The 26,044-nt window shown below is 41.4% G+C and overlaps 1 protein-coding gene across 2 annotated transcripts in view; it reads right to left on the bottom strand.

The window, feature by feature from the left end:
• Nucleotides 1-26,044, bottom strand: part of LOC126354845 (ketohexokinase-like) — a 77,745-nt gene that overhangs the window by 5,859 nt on the left and 45,842 nt on the right. The window lies entirely within an intron of this gene.

The raw sequence follows: 26,044 nt of genomic DNA on the forward strand, positions 1-26,044 counted from the left end.
CATGTTCAGTGCCTAGCATTCTCCCACTGGGTGAGAGTGCCTATCTCTGGCTAATGGCCAATGTGCCACTGCACCGTCATCCTCACCTAGCAGCATCTTTCAATCGCAATGCAGAGGTTGCAAGTTGTACACTACTGTCCATGAGTAATGCCTGCATTAGTGTGTCCGATGCCAGCACCCTTCGGTTTGAGAGTCATCGCCCACCACTGTACACTTATGTAGGATTGTTAACGAAGGGTTTTAGCAACAAGTTAGCTGCTTACATCGTCTGTACCTCCACCCACCTCCAGCAGTGAGCCACTCGCCCAACCCACCCATTGATCCAGTTACATATTGGTGTCAAAATAACTGTTGGAGGTTGAAATGGTCGACCACTGGAGGGCAGAAATTAAAAGGATGCACCAGCAGTGGCAGTGAGCGCAAGAATACAAATAACTCCAACTTTAAGGTACTGGCCTGACTGGTTATGTTTTTTTCCTCTCCTTTCTTTTCCGTTTGGGTGTATTGTGTGATTTTGGTGGTAGCAGTAAGCAATATTGTCTGTCGGTATAAGAGAGACAATACAAGATGCGATTCAATATATATGCTTGATTTATAGCTAAGGTTTCAAGCTGGTATTGTAGCTTTCCATAGGTTTAAATGATGAAAGAAGGGAGCAATTAATTCCTAGCATGTCTCTACCCATCCTTGATGTTAATGCTGCCTCATTGGTATCTCCATTCTCTAAAAATATGGGGAGGATTTTTTATATACTTTGAATATGGTGATGAAGGTAGGAAACTGGAAAAGAAAGCAGTTGTTAAGTGTGGTTCCATTAATATTAGTAGAGAATGCTATCACATATGTGCTGTGCAACGAGAAATTGTGGGATGCTCACACATTTGTGAACTTATAGGAAGGGTTAGTGGATTGTTACAAAAGACAGAACACATGTAGGTATTATGGACACCAATTCAATGGTGTAGTTAACAAACAAGAAGTAGTAGTAGAATGTTCTGTAGACAGTATCAGTAAAATCAATATTCATATGTATGAATTGATGGATGATGTGCCAATGAGGCCAGTTTGCAGGAAGCAGAATAACGGAAGCTCGATGTGTTTCTGTTGTGTCTACTAGCTGAAATGTGGCGAAAGGTGTGGATGGAATTTCCGGAAACTTTGTACGAGGCAGTAGCAACTGTAGAAGCTTTGGTTGACATTGAGTTAGTGACTAGGGCGGGAGAGAAGCGAGTAGTTTCTAATGTAGAGATTAGAATGCTGTATATGTAGAGCTCTGGGCCACATTCAGTAGTTCTCTAGGAATCCACAGTGTCAAAGATCCAAGTAGGTGGGACACTCCAATCGAAAGCATTCATCTGCACTTGCAAGGTGGACTCTGCGTGACACTCCCATCCCTACTTTAAACAGGACTGGGGGCGCTGTGACCACTGAACAACGCTGCCAGTAACTTTAGCCACAGGACACCCTTCGCAAAACTAGTGGTATAAATTTGCCTAAACGGTTATGTAAAAGAAAGGTTGTGTAATTTTCTGTTGGGTAGAGGATAACAGGTATCTGTGATGAGTAAGAGTATATATTGTGCCATGAATTTCAACCCATCATACTGTAGACTAAGTGGTGTGTGTGGTAACAATGTTCACTAGCAGTGTTCAGCATTGTCCGATTTATAAGTGGGAAGGAGCGACATAGAGTTTGTGTGGAAGTTATCCCTAGCATGGGCGTAAGTTACAACTTAATTCTAAGACTAGATTTCCTGATTCAACATCACAGAAAAATCGATCTCTAACAGCATACAGGAAATCTGTATGGGATATTATACCATCTTGGTTTTACTACAGAAAGAATCAAACTGTCGCAAAGAATACCCATAAGCCGTCTAAGCTGTGTACATAGTCTCTTACAGATGAGATACGATACTAAAAGAAAGAGGAAAATTACCCCAGATGAATGTAGGAGTTGCTCTGCCAATTAACGCTTCATGTGTGGTAGAGCCCTTGCCGAGAAATGAGGAATTGGAAAAAGTGCGTTGTGTCATATTATATAGTTTATCTCTTGAGCAGAAAATTCATGGAAGCCGTGTGTTGCTCATCAGTGTAGACAATTTTGGTTCAGAAGAGCTGACACATCTCGAAGTGCTATCTCAGAAATGTTAGAATAAGATGGGTTGAATAGGGATTTCAGACTGGAATACTTGAAAGCAGGAGAGTCTGTGAATTTAATCATATTAAAGGGAAAGGTGTTCTATCTGAAAGGACATGATACATTATACATTTAGAGGTTACTAGAGGAATATGTTTATTTACCCTGCCTGGAGCACTGCCAGCTAAGAAAATAGTGGGGCACAGAATTCCAACTGGTAATGAGTTTCCTGTATACACAAAAACCATATCAAATCCCAACTATCTAAAACAAGTGATGGTGGAGCTTTTTATCAACAGCTCCTGGACACAGGAAAGCAACAGACCTTGAACTGCAACTGTAATCATTTTTCTAAAAACGTCCTCCGGTGGTAAGAAAGCTTATGGATTCTGTTGGACCTAAAGATTTTTACACAGACAGAAGGTTATAGATGTGTACCCAGCGCTCAACATTATAGGGTTCTAGAACAATCTGGGGGGAATGCCGTTGTTTTGCCATCATGGAATTATGAAGTGGGTACCAACAATTAGAGGTAGCATAACAGGATCGATCTGAAACAGCGTTTCCGTCTCTATTTGATAACTACCAGTATCGACAGATGCTATTTGGTTTGAAAAATGCAGTGGCAACTTTCTAATGGCTATTAGTCAGGGTGCTACAGGGTCTGAAACCAAAATGATAGTTGGTCTACTTATAAAATATCATTTTATCCCCCAAGGACATCTTGAAGCAAGTGGTGCATCTATGAGAGGTCTTTGATCGGTCACCTGCACCATGGCTGACCCTTAATTAGAAAAGCTGTTGTATCGCATTACGGAAGGCCCAGTATTAAGCGACATTATCAGCTAGGATGACCTATGGTCTGACCTATGACTTATATAATCTGTGAAGGATTTCCCACTACATAGTACATAAAGAAACTACAGTAATTTCTGAGGACTGTTAATTTTTATAGAGTATTTATTCCAACACTTGTAGATGTAGCAAGATCCATACACATTTATTGAGGAAGGGAGTAAAATGTCACTGCACTCTGGACTGCGAAGAGCATTTGAATGATTAAAAGATTTATTGAGCACTGGTTCCCTCCTCACTTTTCTGAGTACCAAAAACGGTTTATATTATCATGTGATTCGAGCAACCATGCTCTAGGCTGTGTTTTGAATCAAGAGGGAAATGGAAAAGAACACACAATAGCTTATCCTTGTAGACAGTAAGATGCAGAAGAACTATTCGGCTACCAAAAAGGAAATGCTTTTGCTAATTTTTGGCATCACCTATTTTCGTTGTTATCCATATGGCTGGCATTTTATAGTCATAATAGATCACACACCACTGAATGGCTTCTGGGACAAAAAGATCCAACTAGTCATTTGACCCACTGGGCTTTATGGCTGAACGAATTTCAAGGCTATACATTATGCAGTGAAATTTCATGGTAACGCCGATGGACCTAGTCATGGTGTGTATGTTGTTGAATGTATTGGGATAAGCACAGAAGTATCGTGCAAAGCCCATGTTGCAGGCCCAGATTGTGACAGCTCATAACATGAGTGCAATTCAGCTCTGATGACAGAGTGCTTTACAATCAAAGCAGATGTCGCTGCCGCATGTTTTGGACAGGAAGTTTGCAGAACGAAGTATTGAGGCTGGCTGACGATTCCATTTTGGCAGGATATAGTGAACAGTAGGCTACTCAGTGGTGTGCTGCAGAAAATTATTGCTGGCAGAAGAGGAAGCAAGATGTAGAAAGCTACACAATGAACTGCGTTCCTTGCACTCAAAAAACCGAGCTGCGTCTTCAGTGAATCTCATGACAGAGTTGCCTGAAGCATATAAACCATTCCAGATAATCGATATGGACATTCTTAGTCCCTTTGCACAAACACCAGCAGCGAATCGATATTTGTTAATAATAACTGATCATTTCGCACTTTCGTAGTCAAGACAGCCATGCCAAATCAACTTACAGAAACGCAGGCTATTGTTAACCAATGGATATTTAAATTCAGGACGCCAGAGACAGTACCAACTGACCAAGGCACTAAGTTTAGGTCCAACTTATTGAAGTTACAAATTAGTGCACTACACCCTCAAACAAATGGCAGGACTGAAAGGGTACATAGAACGATAGTAAAAATGCCAAGTTATTATGTAAATAGTAATCATAACGACTGGGACATTCAGCTACTAAATGTAGTAGTAGCGTATAACATGAAGATCCATGAAAATATGGACTTATCACCATATGAGTTTGTTTTTGGCCAAAAGATGACCTCCCCTTTCGAATTATGGAAACCTACCCTAGGATATATCCTACATCACAGTTTTTCTAAAGGGTTAAAAAGTATCTGGTACCAGATTAAAAGGATGAATACAAAGGCTCTGTAACGACTGGAGGGCACCCACAATAGACAGGTAAAATTGTCTAAGTATCATGTCAGATAGTGGGTTATGTTATCTAACACTTACATGCCGAAAAGAAAAACTAAGGAGTTATTTTGCATTAACAAGGATCTCATCAAGTGGTTGAGACTTCACCTCTGCTTAATGTCAAACAACCTTCTACCCAAAGTACAGGGATGCATGCAGGAATAATTTGTCCGTTTCAGGGTGAACGGTAAGCACTGCCTCGTTTGCTGGAAGTTCTTTATGAAGTGGGAATGGAAGTGGTTGGAGAAAAGTAAAAAATTACGCAAGTGAAGCAGGGTGTATTTACAGTTATTCCATTCTATCCATATGCCATGAGGTTGAGATGTGGCCCTATAAGCTATTTTTTATGTTTTCTAATTAGTTATATTAGTTATGTTTGTAAGTATATATTATGGTTAGTCCTATGTTTGTGATGTTTTTATGAAAGAAGCTCGCAAGGGAATGTAAAGGAATAATTTTGTTTAGGTAGTATGTTATCGTACTGTTTGATGAAATTTTAATTTGTGTATGTATGTATGTATGTGTGTATGTGTGTGTGTGTGTGTGTGTGTGTGTGTGTGTGTGTGTGTGTGCGTGTGTGTGTGTGTGTGTGTGTGTGTGTGTTAAATGTGATAGTTTTTGTATTTGATATTAAAGTTGAATGTTCCCTATAATGGACGTTTGCTAGGTCAGTTTCGTCGTTTGAGATGGTGTGTGATTTGAGGAAGTAATACTCTCTGCCTGGGAGTTACTGCACTGCCAAACTTGGCAAGTCACCCTTTTCCCCACAAAACAGTTACACACAGTCCCTGAGTCATGTGTGTATCCTTTGTTTTGCTATGAGAAGCCCATGACCAAGTGCCTCAGAGAAGTCATTACTTGTGATACTGAATTCTTCTGAAAGATAAGCTCACACTGGCTATTCTTAGAACCGAAACCGATAGTTGTGATTGCACCAGCTATGAACAAGGTTATTTCGGCGGCACACAGTGAAGAGAATTGAAGGGGAAAGGGTTGTTGATGAATGGTACACAATGCTAGATCTCAGGACTTATTTCCTAGTTACCCGCAATCATCACTGGAACCATAAACATGAACATCAACTACTCATTGATCTACCTGCCGCGTCTACCCTTTGAAATACTGCCCAGGAAAACTTAACATAAATGACATCCTAGATCTGACTCTTAACCAGTTTTGACTCCATCAGGAACCGTTGTGCACATCGACTATAGATTGTAAGGAAGGAGAGGCACACAGGAGTCAGTCGCAATCCCATTAGTTTTTATTACGCTTGAAAATCTAGATTACAGCTATAAATAGTGTACAGCAGAGTGTCCTTCTGCCTATACACCTGTAAGAACATATGGTGACATGAACTGCCGATAGTCTGTTCAACTGTAACGGAAATGCACTGAAGATGGCTATTTATACCCGAAATCTATATTTGCAAGCATAATAAAATCTAGCATTGCAACTGACTGCTGTGTGACACTCCTTCCTCATATCAGACCCTTATTGCTTCCCTGTATCAGATGACAGCCGCACAAAGTGGTCGTGCGGTGATGGAGAACTTCCTCAGCCACATGAAAAAAATATCGGACCAAGCACTGCCATTGACTCACCACTACTGGAGACTTCTCATAAGATGCATTATGTACAACCACCTCAGACGAAAAATTTCCACCATTATCTTCCTTTAAGCTGCAAGTCCACAGTAGCTGCGGAAGCATCGGTGAATCAAACTCAGTGAGTGAAGTAAAGTAATGCAAAAGAGAAAAAAGAAGAAAATGACCTAGAAACTCCTTAGATAAGAATCACAAGAGTGACAAGTGTATATGGTGATAAGGAAAACGAAGGTGGACATGCAAAGGTGAAAATTGCACAAGAAGTGTTTACTCTGAATTTTCGAAGGAAAATGTAAAATACAGAAACAGTCACTATCTCTCTTGCAGCTAGACTCTTAAATATCAATCCAGTAGGCCAGACTGATCTAAGGAGGGAGGAAGTGTAATGACCTAGGACACAGCCAGAATCCAGAGTCGTAACTACCACGCAGCCACCGCCACTAACTGCTGGTACCAATCTGCCTATTCAGTAGCTCTTCAGCAAGGAGACGTTTCCTCACAGAACTTTTGCAAGTTCATGGTCTGGGATACTGACCAGCCTTCAGGAAGCTTCTATGACATGACCCACTATCGTATGACAACAGACAGGCATTGGTCACTGGCTCTTGTCACTTGCCCCCGTTTGAAACATTTCCACATGACACAGAAATACATCTTCTGCGCGTTCAGCAAGAGACAGTAGTATTAAAATCTCCAACTGATCATCATCTGTACAGCTGGGCCATATTACGATGCTAGCCACCCTCGTAATTTTCAGGACGCGAACCGAGGAATACTGGGCTCCTGGCAACCTTCCCCCCACTGCTGCCCCATGGTCCAAGACACACAGTAAGAACTAGCGAACTTCGCACTGTCGCTCTCCAGTTTGTGAGTCCATGTTTCATGCTCTGGGGAATCCCACCGGGCGATCCTGTCTATCCCTTGCGTCACTGCCCTGCCGTTGTCACTTAGCAGTAGCCATCCATCACAATGCAGAGACAGCAAGCCGTATGCTGCTTTCCCCGAGCAATGCGTATTTCGGGGAGTCGATGCCAGCATGCTGTGTACCGTGGATCATTGTAAGCTACCTGTTGTCTGCTTCGCGCAGACACAGTGCTCCACGTTTATTTACGATTGTTAATAAAGGGTTTTAGTAACAAGTTGGCTACCTACATCGTCTACACCTCCATCCACCTCCAGCAGGAAGTCACTCGCCAACACTTTCTTATGGTCTATAAGGGCTCAGGTATCATACATCAACTAAATAAATGGAACTCGTCGTCGACAACGAAACAGATGTAATACCATCTTGCAGCAAGTAGTGTGGTGTACCGACATTTATTCATTCACTGGTTTAGCGCCTCACTGCTTCGGCTATGCATATTGTATGGTCTACACAGATTCTTTTAATTTCTTCTAACCGAATTTTTATGTTGTTCACAAATTGTATCATCCCCTAAAATCTGCAAGCTAATTAAGGCCATACAACCATTTTCACAAAAAATTTCGTCCCCTATTTCACCCGTTTAGGAGCTGAATATCCAAAAACACTGAAATATGTATTCTTTTCCTAACCTAGAAGTCAAATAGAAACTTTCTTAAATTTGGCTTAAAAAATTCTTTCATTATGAAATATCTTCATAAAAATTTGCGTCGCTCGTATCACCCACCCTTGTGTTAAATTTCTAAAACCACTGAAGCAAGTTTTCTTTATAGTAGCTAAATCTTCCGTTGGTTCATGGTAGAACAACATTGTAATAAATGAAAAACGTTTTCATTTATTATAAGTATATTTTAATTTCTAACCGAAAAGCCAAATTTTTATTTTCCTACATGTATTTAAAAAATGCTGTAGTAGCTCTTTATTAATGATTTGTTTTCAAAAACAATATTCACCTACTATTTCACCTCTATAGGGACCAAATTTCCAAAAAAATGCTGAAACATGTATTTCTTTATTTCTGACCAAGTAGCTTCAATACTGCAGTAATAGCGTCACATTCCAAAAAAAAACCTTTTATGCCTTATTTCATCTCTTAGGTGTAGAAATCGAAAATCCTTTCTTAAACGACACCTACAGTATAAGATGAACAGCCTCGGCAAATTTCAAGTTTCTGTCCTTACTGAGTCAGTCATTCGGGACATTGTCTTTTATGTATAGAGAAGTTTAAGGCCCAGCAGTCACACAGCTGAGTGGTGCACCAATCTGAGAAGACGTAAAATTCATACATAGGGTGTAAAATACTTCGTCGCGAAAACTGACGCAAGTGAAAGTACACTAAAATATTCAAAAATGTTCCAATACACATGGGGCAGCAAACGAGCCATTTAGGAAATGATTGCAAAAGTATGATCATTGATTTCACTATGAAATATTCTCCTAATTAGTAGAAACACATTTGAAATGTAAACTTTTCTGTTAAGTCCCCATCTGACTTGGCTCAGATTTCAGCTAAGGCCTACCTTTAAAAGAAAAAACAATTTACTTCCTCATATTACATACTACAAATTACAGTACACTTGTAGTTGATAAAGGAGGTATTCTGCACTCTTTCTGCAGTAACTTACGAATTCTCTCAAACACCCCTGGAGCATCTCGTAAATGTTGACAAGACTACACAATTTGCTGCCCCAGTTCTTCAACCACATTAATGGAAGTGCTCTACGCTTCACTTTTGAGATGGTTCAAAGCAGGAAAATTCAAAGGATTAAAGTGAGGTTATCTTAGAGGCCACGTACAAGCTGTTTGTCCTATCCATATGTCGTCTTATACCAGCACCAAAAAGTGCCTATTTCTCATCATGCATTTACCACATTCCCCAGCGTTGTGCATTGATGAAATTAGAAGCTATTTAGATGATGACTTAACTGAAAAATTTTACATTTCAACTGATTAGGACAATATATTATACTGAATCATTGGTGGAATGGTTACTACATATTCGGAATTATCTCGTAAACTGCTTCATTCTGGGTCCATGTTTAGTGGAATTTTTTTGGTTCTGATATTCTATACTTTCACATGTTCAGTTTTCCATGTTAATTATGATACACATGGTATACACAATAACAAACAATTTTCACGAAAAGCTTTTAAGATCTCAGGAATTACCTTAAATGGAAATGACTACTTTTCTTCTCTCAATATTTTGCGTTAGTATAATAAGGCTTAGAAATTTATTTCTGTTGCCAAGGAATGGCTGCTTCCATGATCACTGGATTAAGATTTATTTTTCACGGTCTTATCATGAAGCAAACGAAAGACAAGGGTGGGGGCGGGGGAGGGGGCTGGTAGCGACAAATTAAATAGGGGCCAGTCAGATGCAAATGGGACGGACGGAAAGAAGTATATAAACTGTTTATTATCTCAAAAGAAATCGTCATAACTGTTAATACATTTATCCCGTTGTAAGACGAGAAGGTCAGTGCGATTATGGAAAAAGGTTCGCGATTGCCTATGGCACCATGGTTGTGTCCAGGTGTCCACCTCTTCGTCCAAAACAAATCTATGGCCACAAATGCCTTTCTTCAAGGCACCTGAAATACGGAAAAAGCATGGGCAGAGCCTGGTACTGTATGGAGGATGTGTAAGGGCTTCCCAGGGAAACTTCTGCAGTGTAGTCGGAACAGCCTTGGTGAGATGTAGGCCCACCCACGCTGGGAAGCCCTTACACATCCTCCATACAGTCCCAGGCTCTGCCCATGCAATTTCTGCATCTTTGGAGCCCTGAAGGAAGACATTCGTAGCCATCGACCTGCTTTGTCGAAAATGTGCACACCTGGATACAATCCATGGGCAAGCGCAAACATTTTTTCATAAAGGCACTGACTGTCTTGCCTCATAGTGGGATAAATGTGTTATGGCGATTACTTTCGAAATAATAAATATATTTCTTATTTTTTCCCATCTGCTGGTTGGAGTGGCCGAGCGGTTCTAGGCGCTACAGTCTGGAAACGCGAGACGCTACGGTCGCAGGTTCGAATCCTGCCTTGGGCATGGATGTGTATGATGTCCTTAGGTTAGTTAGGTTTAAGTAGTTCTAAGTTCTAGGGGACTAATTACCTCAGAATTTAAGTTCCATAGTGCTCAGAGCCATTTGAACCATTTTTCCCATCTGTTTCGTTTTCATTTGACTGCCCCTCTTATGTTGCTTGTGAGGAAAATTTTTATCAAATCGGCTTCGATGAAAAGGCAATACTGATCACCATGTATATGCTGTGTGGAAAGGTATCCCGGGAATTGTGTTCCAATGCAATGTGTGTCCTGTATGGTGTTTCACAGTGCAAGAGTGTATCTAACAGCTAAAACATACACGAACCAGTCAATTTAATTTTCTGCCTCTTTCAGTACACTGATCGTCATACAGCTTTATGCAATACTTTCAAATAGTAATAGCAGTTCACATTTCAAGAATCAAGCTGATAACTTTAAAAGGTACTAAAACACAGTGTATAAATTTACTTGAAATTTGAAATCGTCAATTTTACCTAAAGGATCTCTGCCTGATAGCACTATTGTGGCACAATACAAATATCGCACTTAAAAAAATTTAGCTAAACTGCATTTCAAATATTCAAAACACGGGTTTTAGCAACAAAAGTGATAAATTTGCTAGGGCAAACACTTCGGATTATTTTTCATTTCAAGTTATTAACGAACAACAGTTACTAAAATACAATTGCTTTCCTTTCCGAATGTGTATAGGTGTAAAATGAGTGTACATACAGAATAAATTTTAAACGTCTATTACATTCAGTTTTATACAGCTTTGCTTGAATGCACTAAATTGTTCATCGACGTAGACTGGGCGACGGATTTATGCAACTGAAGTAAGTGAGCAATAAGTAAGAAGGAAACTGTGCCACTGCATTAGGTACGCCAATCCATTAAGACAGAAACAGTTACCTGTTAATGTATGTTCGTTTGTGTGTGAAACGTCCCGTATAATAGCGACCAAGCTCAAGAGCAGCGTTTTTTTGTTGTACAAAGACTGGTCACAATGCATTCCTGTCCCAGTGGTGGTCCCATGTCAGTAGGTGAGTAAAGAGAATACCACCCCAATTTTAATATCAAATTATAATAAAATTTATTAATTGACCAATTAATTACCCCCTCCTTGCACACCAGATTACATCCTAGGCTGTCCCCAGCTGGCACGTGGGTATCCACCCCCTCCTCTACCGCCGCCCGGTGTGGCTGATTGGTTCTAGGCGCTACAGTTTGGAACCGCGCGACCGCTACGGTCGCAGGTTCGAATCCTGCCTCGGGCATGGATGTGTGTGATGTCCGTAGGTTAGTTATGTTTAAGTAGTTCTAAGTTCTAGGGGACTGATGACCTCAGAATTTAAGTCCCATAGTGCTCAGAGCCATTTGAACCGACCCTACTCTACCCCTCCCCACCTGCTTTATTGGCGGGAATTTCGAATTTTGGGGCGCATTTCGAATTTTGGCGGGAAATTCAACAAACAGTGGTAATTTCAAAATGGCGCTAATTTCTTTGTTCTAAGGCTTTGCTGACGTCCCATCCCATCCCCAACTCGGAAAATGTTAGGAAATTGAAAATGGCGGTGCCCTTTCCGGGCCTCAGTCCCCCATCCTGCTGGGTGGAAAGCCCACGTACACCCCTCTACACTAGGTAATTAATGGTCAGTCACTGTCCAGATCGAGGAGAGGAAGTTTAGGATAATGTACTTTATTTATTTCGGGTGGAAAACTGAAGTAAAGATCAGTCCTAATTACGTAATTAATCATAAAGATCAGTTCTAATCACAGAGCTATGTCCATATGCTTATACAAGGAACGCCAAAAATCGCAATACACCTCAACAACTGACGATGTCATATAACTGGTGCTACCGAGCTGGGAAAAAAATTCGCAATAAAATTCGAAACTAGTAGCAGACATACTCAAAATAATCTCTACATAGGATGATTCCTTTACCTAGAAGTCGAAATAAATCTCTTTGCTCCACTTGTGGACTGGAGGGTAAAAAGCTGGAGTGGAAGGTACTATCTTTATTCTTGACCAGGAAGTGTGCTCAACTGACACGATGTTGGTGCTAAAGAGAGAAGATTTTAATTAGAGTATTACCTGTACCTATACAGCTGAGGATTGTGTCTGTAGCCTCCTTTATAAGGAATGGAAGTATGTGATAATGGACAAGCATAGGGGAATACTTTTCAGTAAATAATGGTGATATAGCGGGATGGACTGACGATGAATTTCACAACTCATAGAGACTATTTCTAGTGCTAGAGCTGTTTGTGTTTCTGATATGGCTGGCCAATTCACAGCGCAGGAGACAACTCGCACCCCAACCACCATCCCTTTTCTCTAACCGTGTGTGTGTCTCGCTGTTTGACATCGGAGTTTGTTACAGATGCCTCCTGCTGCATCGCTCGACAATCATCCTGCAGTCCTGGTGCTCGAAAATAAAATAAACGGTACCATCTTTGTTTCTAGAGAACTTCATCCTACTCCATTATCCCCCAAAACGTCACCTTGTCGCTACAGATGCCTTCCGCTGCATTGCTGGGCAAACGCCCTGCAGCCCTGGTGCTTGAAATTCAAATAAACAGTGCCTCTTTATTTCTCGGCAACTTCACCCTATTCCATTGGCCCTGAGACAACACCTTGGTATAACTCCTGTATAACTTGTACACTGACACATAAAAGAACAGATAGGGCATCAAACCATCACTGAAGTTTTTGGAAGGCCAGCATGTGCTACCACAACTGATGAAAAACACTTCAGTGATCTAATTAGACACCGAAATTGTCATGTAGAAACCAGCACTCATAAACAACACGTCATAATGCAACAGTTGTACTGGTAATTGAGAAAAATCATTGTAATAACACGACTTCCACAAAACCAACTTGAAAAGATCACACCAGTAGAGAGGGGTGGCAGCTGCAAGTTTTTTCTCCTCGATGTGCGGTCACAAATTAACTAGCTTAGAGCTAGTGTTACTTTTAATCCTACCACCCTTCATCCCTCCATCTCCTCACCGTACGTAGAGATACAGGCCTGTTCTATCCTGTCGCTGACGGCCCACAAAGAGATCCATCTGGTGGTAGCGATATACGGTCTCCGGACTGCAGAATTAAGTAACAGATGGATAAAAGACTCAAGAACAGGACGCTTACTGCAAGCTGTTAAGCTCAATTCTCGGAAAGACTGGATCTTCTTGAACAACAACGAAATTCCCGGAGAACTCTCCAGAATGCTTCTTCCAACATCCACTGCCACCCACGTCCCCCATCCACCACCTACCACCGACTGCCATAGCTGAGACCACAGTCTCATTCGTCTACATCCGTAGCCAGAGGGATCGTCTCTGATGGAGCAATGGCTGAGGGCGGTCAGCAGGCCACAGAACAAAGCGAGATAACTGGCGGCTACCCAGAACAATGATGATCGTGTGTTGGTTGTCTGAAAGTGCAGCTGCAGCACTTCCCCTGCCGCGACTGATTGCTTCCGCAGGCGAGAAACATTTCAGTGTAACAGATGTATTTAACATCAACGCATCTCATATAAGTGAGCAGCTATTAAAAAAAAACTCAATCATGATGACAATAAAAAACAGTCGTGTTTTCACGAAAATAGGCACAGTTCATTTTCTATTAGTTTTATGAGCGCAGTCGGTATAGTTTGAGAGCATTCCTCATATTAAAATTATAAATTGTCATGCACAAGGGCGTTACATTGTTTTCAGTCGCCTGAATTATCAATACAGAATGACATCTATACAGTCTTCGTTTACGTTGGACTGGAGGATACAATTCATAATGTTCTCTCTCTCTCTCTCTCTCTCTCTCCCGCCTCCTGTAATTCTGTGAGATACAATGACATTTAAAAAATCTACAGCTAATTACAGATGACTAAACTACAGATATCGGAGCTCTTTAGCAATACCTCTGACAGATGTATTAACTTAGCTCACTTCTCCTATACATGTTCACCCCGTGTAAAATCGAAAAAAACTTCCGCTATTTTGCTGCGAAAATTAATAATCACCGCACAATGTTCTCGTTATTTCGAAACTTTCATTTGAGTAAAGAGAAAGTCAGAATTTAAACTCCTAAGAAAAAAAAGCATACTGTCTAACGAAACATCTATGTTAACTGATTTCTTTCAGGTTGATGGGCAAAATTACATGGTTTGGGAGCATCTCTAGCGTTCAAATCAGTGTCTGTAAATAAACTGTCAGCCGCGTGGATATTACAAACATTTCAGAGACGTGAAATAACATTGCAGAATACAGTCTTTCACGCTATCTGTTCACATGTCAGAGAAAACAAAGTCATTTTACATTTGGCAACAACAAGCTATAATTCAAGAGGATGTTGTTGTTTTGTACACTATGTCAGCTCCCGTTTTACCATTGCAATGGTATATCACGCTGGCACAAACCGTGAAAGCGTGCCTTGTAACAGAAGCTCCCAATGTCACCTAACAAAGAAGAAAACCACACCCAACAGACCATCATTCTCAATAGCAGCAGATTCTTGTATTGTAGTTTCGTAAGCAATTTGGCCATCACAGAACAGCCTGTTACACGCAATCTACTCACACGTCGGGAAAAACACTATCATTTGTAGGTTCCACAACAAACTATAATTCAAGTGGTGGATACTTTATAATCAGGGGTTATGGAGTGAGAAATAACACAGGACTTGTGATAAACATATTTTTTAAAAAAATGGTTCAAATGGCTCTGAGCACTATGGGATTCAACTTCTGAGGTCATCAGTCCCCTAGAACTTAGAACTACTTAAACCTAACTAACCTAAGGAAATCACACACATCTATGCCCGAGGCAGGATTCGAACCTGCGACCGTAGCGGTCACGCGGTTCCAGACTGTAGTGCCTAGAACCGCTCGGCCACTCTGGCCGGCCATATTTTTAAACACACAATCGTTACGATAATACTGAAAACAATCATGATGTCACGACAATAGACACGGCCGATTTGTATTAATATTAAGAGCAAAATCGGTGTAGTTGAGAGAATTCTGCTTGTTCAGATTATAGATTGTCATGCTCGATGGCATTACATTCATTTCAGACGCGTGAAATACCAATACAGATCAGCATCCATAGAGCCATTTGTTACGTTCAGGAGCACTCCTCTTCGAAATTTTGTAACATCCAGAATAGAAGAAAAAAACAGTGAACTATCTGCATCAAACTTTAACCTGCCATATCTCTCCTAGTAATAGAATCTCCTACCGTCACCGAGTAACGTTTTACCACGTCTCTGTTGCGATATATGGAAAAACAAATACCGTCAGCATGCTGACATCAACTATAATTGCTCCATAACTCGCTTTCATGGAGCTACGTTTGTCTGTAAAGCTATGTCACCTCTGCAGGAAAGAAGAGCATATCCAACAGGCTATCACTCGCAATATATGATTCTTGTGTTATAGCGACAGGTAATTGATATCCAAGTGTTCCGTCTCGAAGACGCCAAGAGCACTTCATCTTCATATTAGATATCTACATGATCACTGTTCCGGTGATGACGATTCCCGGAAGGAGCTGTTCACAACGTGCATGGGATAGTATAAATAAAAATGGATACTGTTATCTTATTGCTAAAAATAAAAAAAATGTGATGGTCTTTACTGCATGTGGAAGTAGGACGAGTCTGCAGCATTGAGGAACGTCTCCAAACAGCTGTTTAGAGGTGATGACGTCTACGTTAAATTCCAAATTCCACAGCGACAAGTAGCACATACCCAGTGTTCTGCCAAGGTTCTATCTCATACACGTGGTGTCAGCCAGTCATTATGTGGTAATCAATAGCATAAAGACACCGCCGATATGGGATGATGGATTGTAATAAGAACAGCAGTTGATAGCACCATCAGTTTTAGCAATTTTACCAGTTTTCCCATAATTTCAACGCCAGTCAATGACACAGCAGAAAGCTTCCCAATTTCTGCATCATCGCTAAACCACCATCCACTACTTTGCGAGTACCATATACTAGACTGGCAATGCAGATAGATGACTGTGCATTTGGTCGTACACAGCAAAGTCTACCGGACAGCATCCAATAGCCGCGCGGGATTAGCCAAGCGGTCTGAAGCGCTTCAGTCATGGACTGTGCGGCTGGTCCCGGCGGAGGTTCGAGTCCTCCCTGGGGCATGGATGTGTATGTTTGTCCTTAGGATAATTTAGGTTGAGTAGTCTGTAAGCTTAGGGACTGATGACCTTAGCAGTTATGTCCCTTAAGCTTTCACACACATTTTTGAACAGCATCCAATATGATGCAGTTCGATTATGTACATACATCTACCACATTGATCATAGTGCGGGATTTACGATTACGATTGGCCATCTTTCCTTTTGTGGATGGGAGTCACAGAGAATTCTTGCATTAATAGGATAAAGTCTGAGAATGCAAGATCTCCCTACATCGCCCTTGACCAACCCTCCCCGCAACACTGCCGCCGATTTAATTTGTATCTAACCAGGAGTAGGAGGGTACTACAACCGCTACATTCCATGTGTCATGAAGGGCCGGCCTTTGTGACAGAGCGGTTCTAGGCGCTTCAGTCTGGAACCGCGCTGCTGCTACGGCCGCAGGTTCGAATCCTGCCTCGGGCATGGATGTTGTAATGTCCTTAGTTTAGTTAGGTTTAAGCAGTTTTACGTATAGGGGACTGATGACCTCAAGATGTTAAGTCCCATAGTGCTTAGAGCCATTTGAAACATTTTGTCTCATCATAAAACAGAGTGAGCTGAGTCTTCAACTGCCGTTCAGCGAAGGTTGTTCAGCACCGATATGACTCACGGCGTCTATCCAAGTGCACAAGATCTCTCCAGCTGCATGCATGACGAGCAGGTTAGCACACCTTATAGGTGTATAGTAGACATGACAGTACTGTTGTGATATAACAGATGGTTAAGAATAAACATGTAGTTTATGCATAATGGAGCTCCAGATGGATGGAGTTTGAAACATATTACTTAAATCAACTGTGCTATCAGTTCTGGAGTATTATTACTGTCTCTGGAGTCAGCACCAAGGTGGTACTGGCAAGAGAGAAATGATTGTAGATACATCTAATGACCATAGATACAAACACTCCTAAAGCTACATGGTTCTGCACCTAAAATTTTTATATTTTTAAAGCCAAATGGTTTCCAAACTATTGTTGTTGTTGTTGTGGTCTTCAGTCCTGAGACTGGTTTGATGCCGCTCTCCATGCTACTCTATCCTGCGCAAGCTTCATATCCCAATACCTACTGCAGCCTACATCCTTCTGAATCTGAGCTCTTGATATTCATACAAGTGGTTCAATTTTTTCCAAAGGTCTCTTTAATTTTCCTGTAGGCAGTATCAAACTTACCCCTCGTGCGATAAGCCTCTACATCCTTACATTTGTCCTCTAGCCATCCCTGCTTAGCCATTTTGCACTTCCTGTCGATCTCATTTTTGAGATGTTTGTATTCCTTTTTGCCTGCTTCATTTACTGCATTTTTATATTTTCTCCTTTCATCAATTAAATTCAATATTTCTTCTGTTACCCAAGGATTTCTAGCAACCCTCGTCTTTTTACCTACTTTATCCTCTGCTGCCTTCACTACTTCATCCCTCAGAGCTACCCATTCTTCTTCAACTGTGTTTCTTTCCCCCCTTGCTGCCAATTGTCCCCTTATGCTCTTCCTGAAACTCTGTACAGCCTCTGGTTCTTTCAGTTTATCCAGGTCCCATCTCCTTAAATTCCCACCTTTTTGCAGTTTCTTCAGTTTTAATCTTCAGTTCATAACCAATAGATTGTGGTCGGAGTCCACATCTGCCCCTGAAGATGTCTTACAACTTAAAACCTGGTTCCTAAATCTCTGTCTTACCATTATATAATCTATCTGATACCTTTTAGTATTTCCAGGATTCTTCCATGTATACAACCTTCTTTTATGATTCTTGAACCAAGTGTTAGCTATGATTAAGTTACGCTTTGCGCAAACTTCTACCAGACGGCTTCCTCTTTCATTTCTTAGCCCCATTCCATATTCACCTACTATGTTTCCTTCCCTCCCTTTTCCTACTCTTGAATTCCAGTCACCCATGACTATTAAATTTTCATCTCCCTTCACTACCCGAATAATTTCTTTTATCTGATCATACATTTCATCAGTTTCTTCACCATATGCAGAGCTAGTTGGCATATAAACTTGTACTACTGTAGTAGGCGTGGGCTTCGTGTCTGTCTTGGCCACAATAATGCGTTCACTATGCTGTTTGTAGTAGCTTACCCGTACTACTATTTTTTTATTCATTATTAAAGCTATTCCTGCATTACCGCTATTTGATTTTGTATTTATAACCCTGTAGTCACCTGACAAGAAGTCTTGTTCCTCCTACCACCGAACTTCACTAATTCCCACTATATCTAACTTTAACCTATACATTTCCCTTTTTAAATTATCTAACCTACCTGCCCGGTTAAGGGATCTGACGTTCCACGCTCCGATCCGTACGCCAGTTTTCTTTCTCCTGATAACAACGTCCTTTTGAGTAGTCCCCGCCCAGAAATCCGAATGGGGGACTATTTTACCTCCGGAATATTTTACCCGAGAGGAGGCCATCATCATTTAATCATACAGTAAAGCTGCATGCCCTCGGGAAAAATTAGGGCTGTAGTTTCCCCTTGCTTTCAGCCGTTAGCAGTACCAGCACAGCAAGGCCGTTTTGGTTAGAGTTACAAGGCCAGATCAGTCAATCATCCTGACTGTTGGCTCTGCAACTACTGAAAAGGCTGCTGCCCCTCTTCAGGGACCACACGTTTGTCTGGCCCCTCAACAGATACCCCTCCTTTGTGGTTGCACATACGGTACCGCTATTTGTATTGTTGAGGCACGCAAGCTTCCCCACCAACGGCAAGGTCCATGGTTCATGGGGGGATCCAAAGTATTAGTCGTGCGAAATGCAATGCTCTTAATAGTCTAATGCAGGACATATAAGTCTAACGTCTGACATACAACCACCCCGTAATCACCACGGCGACAAACTTGAAGATGTTAAAACTACTTCCTTCTATTCTATTCTAATATCCTAGGAAGGCATCGTAGATGTATATCCGCCGCGTAACCTGCTTATAAACCAACTCAAAGGAGTCAGGAGACTACATTTCTGTCTCTTAGGAAATTGACGGATTTTATACGTCGTTTTAAGTCGGAAACGTACATACTCTCAATCACATTTCCCGTGTTAGTCGTGCTTATTAGTAGTACTAACGGTTTGTCAGATTCACCCATGCCTCACTAGGAAATAGATGGAGTGAAAACGTCATGAATAATTTCATTAGCGGAATGTAGCGTTACCATCCACGCCTTGCTACATGAAAATGCACACCAAAAAACAGCCATTTCTTACAAGGGAGTAAATACCACGATCAGTAGCCTAAGAAGATGTAACAGTCTTATTGATGTTTACAGTAACATCACCAAGGACCTGGCAGGTTTCCTCTTGCACACAGAAGTCATGGTCTGATGAGTTTTGCTCATGTGGGACAATATAGCAACTTCGTCCTGACACCGTGTCGCTGGAGCACACTCTCCTCACATTATTAAGGTAGATATATGTGGTATCAGACCACTCTCCTACAGAACACGCAAGGAAATGACTTAAGCCTGTTAAACACATTGATTCTTCTCCTTAATATCTGTGGAATAACATTGCCTGTGAGACCCAAACGTAATAAGACAATATCTATTTTGGCCTGCATGTGTGAGAATACTGTCCTGGATTGGGATGCATATATTTCGCCTGCTTTAATACAGATCTTCTGGGCCGGCCGCTGTGAGCAAGCGGTTCTAGGCGATTCAGTCTGTAACCGCGCCACCGCTACGGCTGCAGGTTTGAATCCTGCCTCGGGCATGGATGTGTGTGATGTCCTAAGGTTAGTTAGGTTTAAGTAATGCTAAGTTCTAGGGGACTGATGACCTCAGATGTTAAGTCCCATAGTGCTCACAGCGATTTTGAGAGCTTCTGGGTAATACTTATATCCCCTTTGTTGAAGTATGTGTTACGAAAACTCACTTAGTATACAGGAGAGGGAGATGATTAAAACTGAATGCAGACAGAGCATAATTTTTAAGTTTTTCTCGATCTTAAGTATCCAGGTCCCCCAACCCACCTCAGTTTCCTGCATTAGACAGTACTTTTTTTGTAATTTAATTTATTCTCGGTCAATTTACGTATTTTTTTCAGGTTTCGCGATTTTACTCATTTCGTCGTATTTGCCTTCATTTTACATATTTTCCATCAATATGTACCAATTTTCCCAGTTTTTGCTCGATTTTATGGCAAATTTCATATTTTTTCGATAATTTTCCATATGTATATGGTCATATTGCTGACATAACCATGCGTTAGGAGTGCTCTCGAATGCAATAAATTACAGAAACTTTACACACAGATCGGTAGAGGAGAGTTATGGAGCAAATAAGTCAGATTTCAGCATGCAGGTAATATTTGTTTTCGATGGTCGGTGGAATCGTATAGGGTCTCTACTAGGTGACATTAGGATGTTCTATTACGAGGCATGCTCTGACGATTTGTTTTTTAGTTTCGTAAATGCCAGCGTGAATACCATTGCAATTGTGAAACGGGACCTGACATAGTGTACAAAACAACAACATCCTCTTGAATCATAGCTTGTTGTCGCCAAACGTAAAATGAGTTTGTTTTCTCTGACATGTGAACAGATAGCGTGAATCATTGTATTCTGCAACGTTATTTCACGTGTCTGAAATGTTTGTAATACCCACGTGCATAACAGTTACAGTCACAGATATGAACGTTAGGAATACTCTGAAACCATGTAATTTTGTCCAACAACCTGAAAGAAATCAGTTAACATACATGTTTCGTTAGACTGTATTTTTTTTTTCTTCGGAGTTTAAATTCTTACTTTTCTTTTACTCCAATGAAACTTTCGAAAAATCTAGTACATTCTGATCGGTAGTTTTTGCAGCAAAATAGCGGAAATTTTTTCGATTTTACATATGGTTGAGATGTATAGGAGAAGTAAGCTAAGTTAATTCATCTGTCAGATGCACTGCTACATAGCTCCGACCTCTGCGGTTTGGTGATCTGTAATCGGCGGTAGAGCTGCAGATTTTTTTTCACGCCGTTGATTGTCACTAAACAACAGGAGGCGCAAGAGAGACTGCAGATGAACATAAAAGAATTACTATATTGATGTCATTCTATATTGATCATTCAATCGTGTGAAAAGAATATAACACCCTTATGCATGACAATTTATAATTTGAATATGAGGAATGCTCTAAACTATACCGATTTAGGTCATAAAATTAAAAGAAAATGGACTGCAGTTATTTTCGTGGAAACAAGACTGTATTTATTGTCATCACGATTGTGTTTTTTTAATAGACGCTCCGTTATATGCGGTGCGTTGCGTCTAGGAATCCTGCCTACACGGTTCGCTAGTCAAATAACTCGTATTAATGAATTTTGTTACAATCAATCAAGTACAATACTTGTTGTTGTTGTTGTTGTGGTCTTCAGTCCTGAGACTGGTTTTGTTGTGGTTGGCAGGAGAGCCAACACAGGGTTACTAAAGGAGGCCGAAATGCACGCGTTTTTGCTCACGCAGGCTGGCGTGAGGTCTGGAACATGACAAGGGAATTAGAATTGAGAAAAACGGACGTAGCTGGTGGAATACTTAACTTTAATCCATTAATGGAGAACGTCGCTTTTTATGGTAGGTGATTCACAATATCAGTAGTACGGATACTGGCGCCTTGCTAGGACGTAGCAAATAATGTAGCTGAAGGCTATGCTAACTATCGTCTCGGCAAATGAGAGCATAGAAGTAAGTGAACCATCGCTAGCAACTGGGACGAGTGCTAGGAAGTCTCTCTAGACCTGCCGTGTGGCGGCGCTCAGTCTGCAATCACTAATAGTGGCGACACGCGGGTCCGACTTATACTACCGGACCGCGACCGATTTAAAGGCTACCACCTAGCAAGTGTGGTGTCTGGCGGTGACACCACAGGTTTGATGCAGTTCTCCATGCTACTCTATCCTGCGCAAGCTTCTTCATCTCCCAGTACGTACTGCAGCCTATATCCTTTTGAATCTGCTTAGTGTATTTATCTCTTGGTCTCCCTCTACGATTTTTACCGTCCACGCTGCCCTCCAGTACTAAATTGGTGATCCCTTGATGCCTCAGAACATGTCCTACCAACCGATCCCATCTTCAAGTTGTGCCACAAACTTCTCTTCTCCCCCATCTTATTCAGTACCTCCTCATTAGTTATGTGATCTACCCATCTAATCTTCAGCATTCTTCTGTTGCACCACATTTCGAAATCTTCTATTCTCTTCTTGTCTAAACTGTTTATCGTCCATGTTTCACTTCCATACATGGCTACACTCCATACAAATACTTTCAGAAACAACTTCCTAACACTGAAATCTATACTCAATGTTAACAAATTTCTCTTCTTCAGAAACGCTTTCCTTGTCATTGCCAGTCTACATTTTATATCCTCTCTACTTCGACCATAATCCTTTATTTTGCCCCCCAAGTAGCAAAACTCCTTTACTACTTTAAGTGTCTCATTTCCTAATCCAATTCCCTCAGCATTACCCAACTTAATTCGACTATATTCCATTATCCTCGTTTTGATTTTGTTGATGTTCATCTTATATCCACCTTTCAAGACACTGACCATTCCGTTCACCTGCTCTTCCAAGTCCTTTGGTGTCTCTGACTGAATTACAATGTCATCAGCGAACCTAAAAGTTTTTATTTCTTCTCCATTGATTTTAATACCTACTCCGAATTTATCTTTTATTTCTTTTACTGCTTTTTCAATGTACAGATTGAATAACATCGGGGAGAGGCTACAACCCTGTCCCACTCCCTTCCCAACCACTGCTTCCCTTTCATGTCCCTCGACTCTTATAACTGCTATCTGGTTTCTGTATAAATTGTAAATAGCCTTTCGCTCCCTGTATTCTACCCCTACCACCTTCAGAATTTGAAAGAGAGTATTCCAGTCAACATTGTCAAAGTCTCTCTCTAAGTCTACAAATGCTAGAATCGTAGGTTTGCCTTTTCTTTATCTAGCTTCTAAAATAAGTCATAGGGTCAGTATTGCCTCACGTGTTCCAATATCTACGGAATCCAAACTGATCTTCCCCGAGGTCGGCTTCTACCAGTTTTTCCAATCGTCTGTAAAGAATTCGCGTTAGTATTTTGCAGCTGTGACTTATTAAACTGATATAGTTCGGTGATTTTTCACATCTGTCAACACCTGCTTTCTTTGGGATTGGAATTATTATATTCTTCTTAACTTTGGCAATTACACACATGTGCCGCAAGCACAGGTCGACATACGAAATATTCAGTCTTTGCAGTGACTGCTGATCTCTGACAAAAGTCTGAACTGCTGTCGAAGTCGCCATCATTGTTGCTGCTATCGAAGTGGGCCACTACCAATCGGGCGCAGAGTTTATGTCCGCTACATATAGAGGCCGCAGCTGTCGTGTTGCCGTCTTGGAACGGAGGTAAGTCAGCGTGCGATTGGCTGACCTCTTCTCACAGCCTCCCCTCTCTGCTATTCCCGACTGGCGTGCCAGCCCTTGGCTTTACGCGGCAACAATAAATACAACTGTTGCACTGAAATGTTTCTCGCCTGCGGAAGCAATTAGTTGTGCAGGGGAAGTGCTGCTGCAGCTGCACTTTCAGACAACCAACACACGATGTCATGATGTGGCCTGCTTACCGCCCTCAGCCAGTGCTCCACCAGAGACTTTCCTCTGGCTACGGATGGCCGAAGACTGTGGTCTCAGCTATGGCAGCTGGCGGCAGGTGGTGGATGGTGGAGGCGGGTGGCAGTGGATGTTGGAAGAAGCATTCTGGAGTGTTCTCCGGAATTTCGTTGTTGTTCCAGAAGGTCCAGTCTTTCCGAGAAATAAGTTTAACAGCTTGCAGGAAGCGCCCTGTTCGTAAGTCTTTTGTCCATCTGTGACTGATTTCCGCACACGGGAGACAGTATACTCTGCCACCAGATGGATCTCTTTGTGCGCCATCAGCGACATGATAGAACAGGGCTGTATCTCTACCTACGGTGTGGAGGTGGAGGGATGTGAGGTGGTAGGATGGGAAGTAAGAATGTGACCACACGTCGAGGAGAACAAACTTGCAGCTGCCACCCCTCTCTACTAGTGTGATCTTTTCAAGTTGGTTTTGTGGAAGTCGTGTTATTGCAATGCTTTTTCTCAATTCCCAGTACATGTGTGGCATTATGATCTGTTGTTTATGAGTGCTGGTTTCTACATGACAATTTCGATGTCTAATTAGATCACTGAAGTGTTTTTCATCAGTTGTGGTAACCTTCAGTGATGGTTTGCTGCCCTCTCTGTTCTTTTATGTATCATTGTACAAGTTACATAGCAGCTATACCAATGTGATCTCTCAGGGGCAGTGGAATAGGGTGAAGTTGCCGAAAAATAAAGAGGCACTGCAGCACTGGAAATAGTCTCTATGAGTTGTGAAATTCATCATCATCCGCTGCATTACCATTATTTACTGAAAAGTATTCCCCTATGCTTGAACATTATCATATCCTTCCATTCCTCATATAGGAGGCTATAGATACAGACGTCAGCTGTATGCTTCCAGCTAATACATTTATTAAACTCCTCTCTGTCCGACACCAACATCGTGTCAGTTGAGCACATTTCCTGCCAAAAATATGGATAGTACCTTCCACTCCAGCCTTTTCCTGCCAGTCCGCAAGTCGAGCTGAGAGATGTATTTCGACTTGTAAGTAAAGGGATCATCCTATGCATAGTTTATTTTGAGTATGTCTGTTGCTAATTTCAAGTGGTATTATGAATTGTAAGACATCGTCAATTTTTGAGCTGCATTGCGATTTTAGGCGCTCCATGTGTAGGACTATGCATATAGTGGTGAAATTGGGACCAATCTTTATGATTATGTAATTAGGACTGATCTTTACTTCTATTTCCCACCCAAAACAAATAAAGTACACTAACTTAACTTTCCTCTACTGCATCTGGATAGAGACTGACTATATTCCTGTGTAGGGGGATGCACTTGGGCTTTCTGCCCAGAAGGACTGGTGTTCGAGTCCCGGAAATGGCACTGCCATTTTGAATTTGCCGCATATTCTCAGGTGGGTGGGGGAGGGGGACGTCAGCAAAGCCTTGGGACAAAGATATTCGTCTCATTTTGAAATTCCCACCGTTTGTTTAATTTCCTACCAAGAATTGAAATTCTCGCCAATAGGACAGGACGGGGAGGGGTGGCTGCAGGGACCCATGTACCAGCTGGGAAAATCCATGACGTCATCTGGGATGGGGGGAGGTGGGTAATTAATTGATCAATTAATTAATTTGATTTCATAACTAGGATGGTACTCCCTTTACACCATTACTCGCATCAGCCGATTATTTTAATAACATATGTATTACACCAGATATTTCAAATTATTTGAAGTTTTGAGAAGGCTTATGAAGCAGCTTCAAAAGGGGGCATTACCTATTTAATAAATATTCGCAATTGTGTATTTTCCATTTGAAGAACCATTTAGCACGGTGAGGTGGTAGCACAGTGTGTTGCTAGCAGCGAACTATCAACTAATGAAGGTGAGTAACGGCACTTTATGCACACTAAGTCATTCTTACCATACTTACCTTCACTGTACTTCCAGTTTCCACTAGCCAACTGTGTTTATCCTAGTTGTTTCTACTCTATTATATCCCTCCATTTCTTGATACTCTGCTATACCTTCAATTAGCCACCAATGGTAGTTATCGATTGTTTCCCTTCTGTCACACTCTTTTACTGAGTTACTTCTTC

This window comes from Schistocerca gregaria, chromosome 3 (genome assembly GCF_023897955.1).
Source record: "Schistocerca gregaria isolate iqSchGreg1 chromosome 3, iqSchGreg1.2, whole genome shotgun sequence".
Taxonomy (NCBI): Eukaryota; Metazoa; Arthropoda; class Insecta; order Orthoptera; family Acrididae; genus Schistocerca; species Schistocerca gregaria.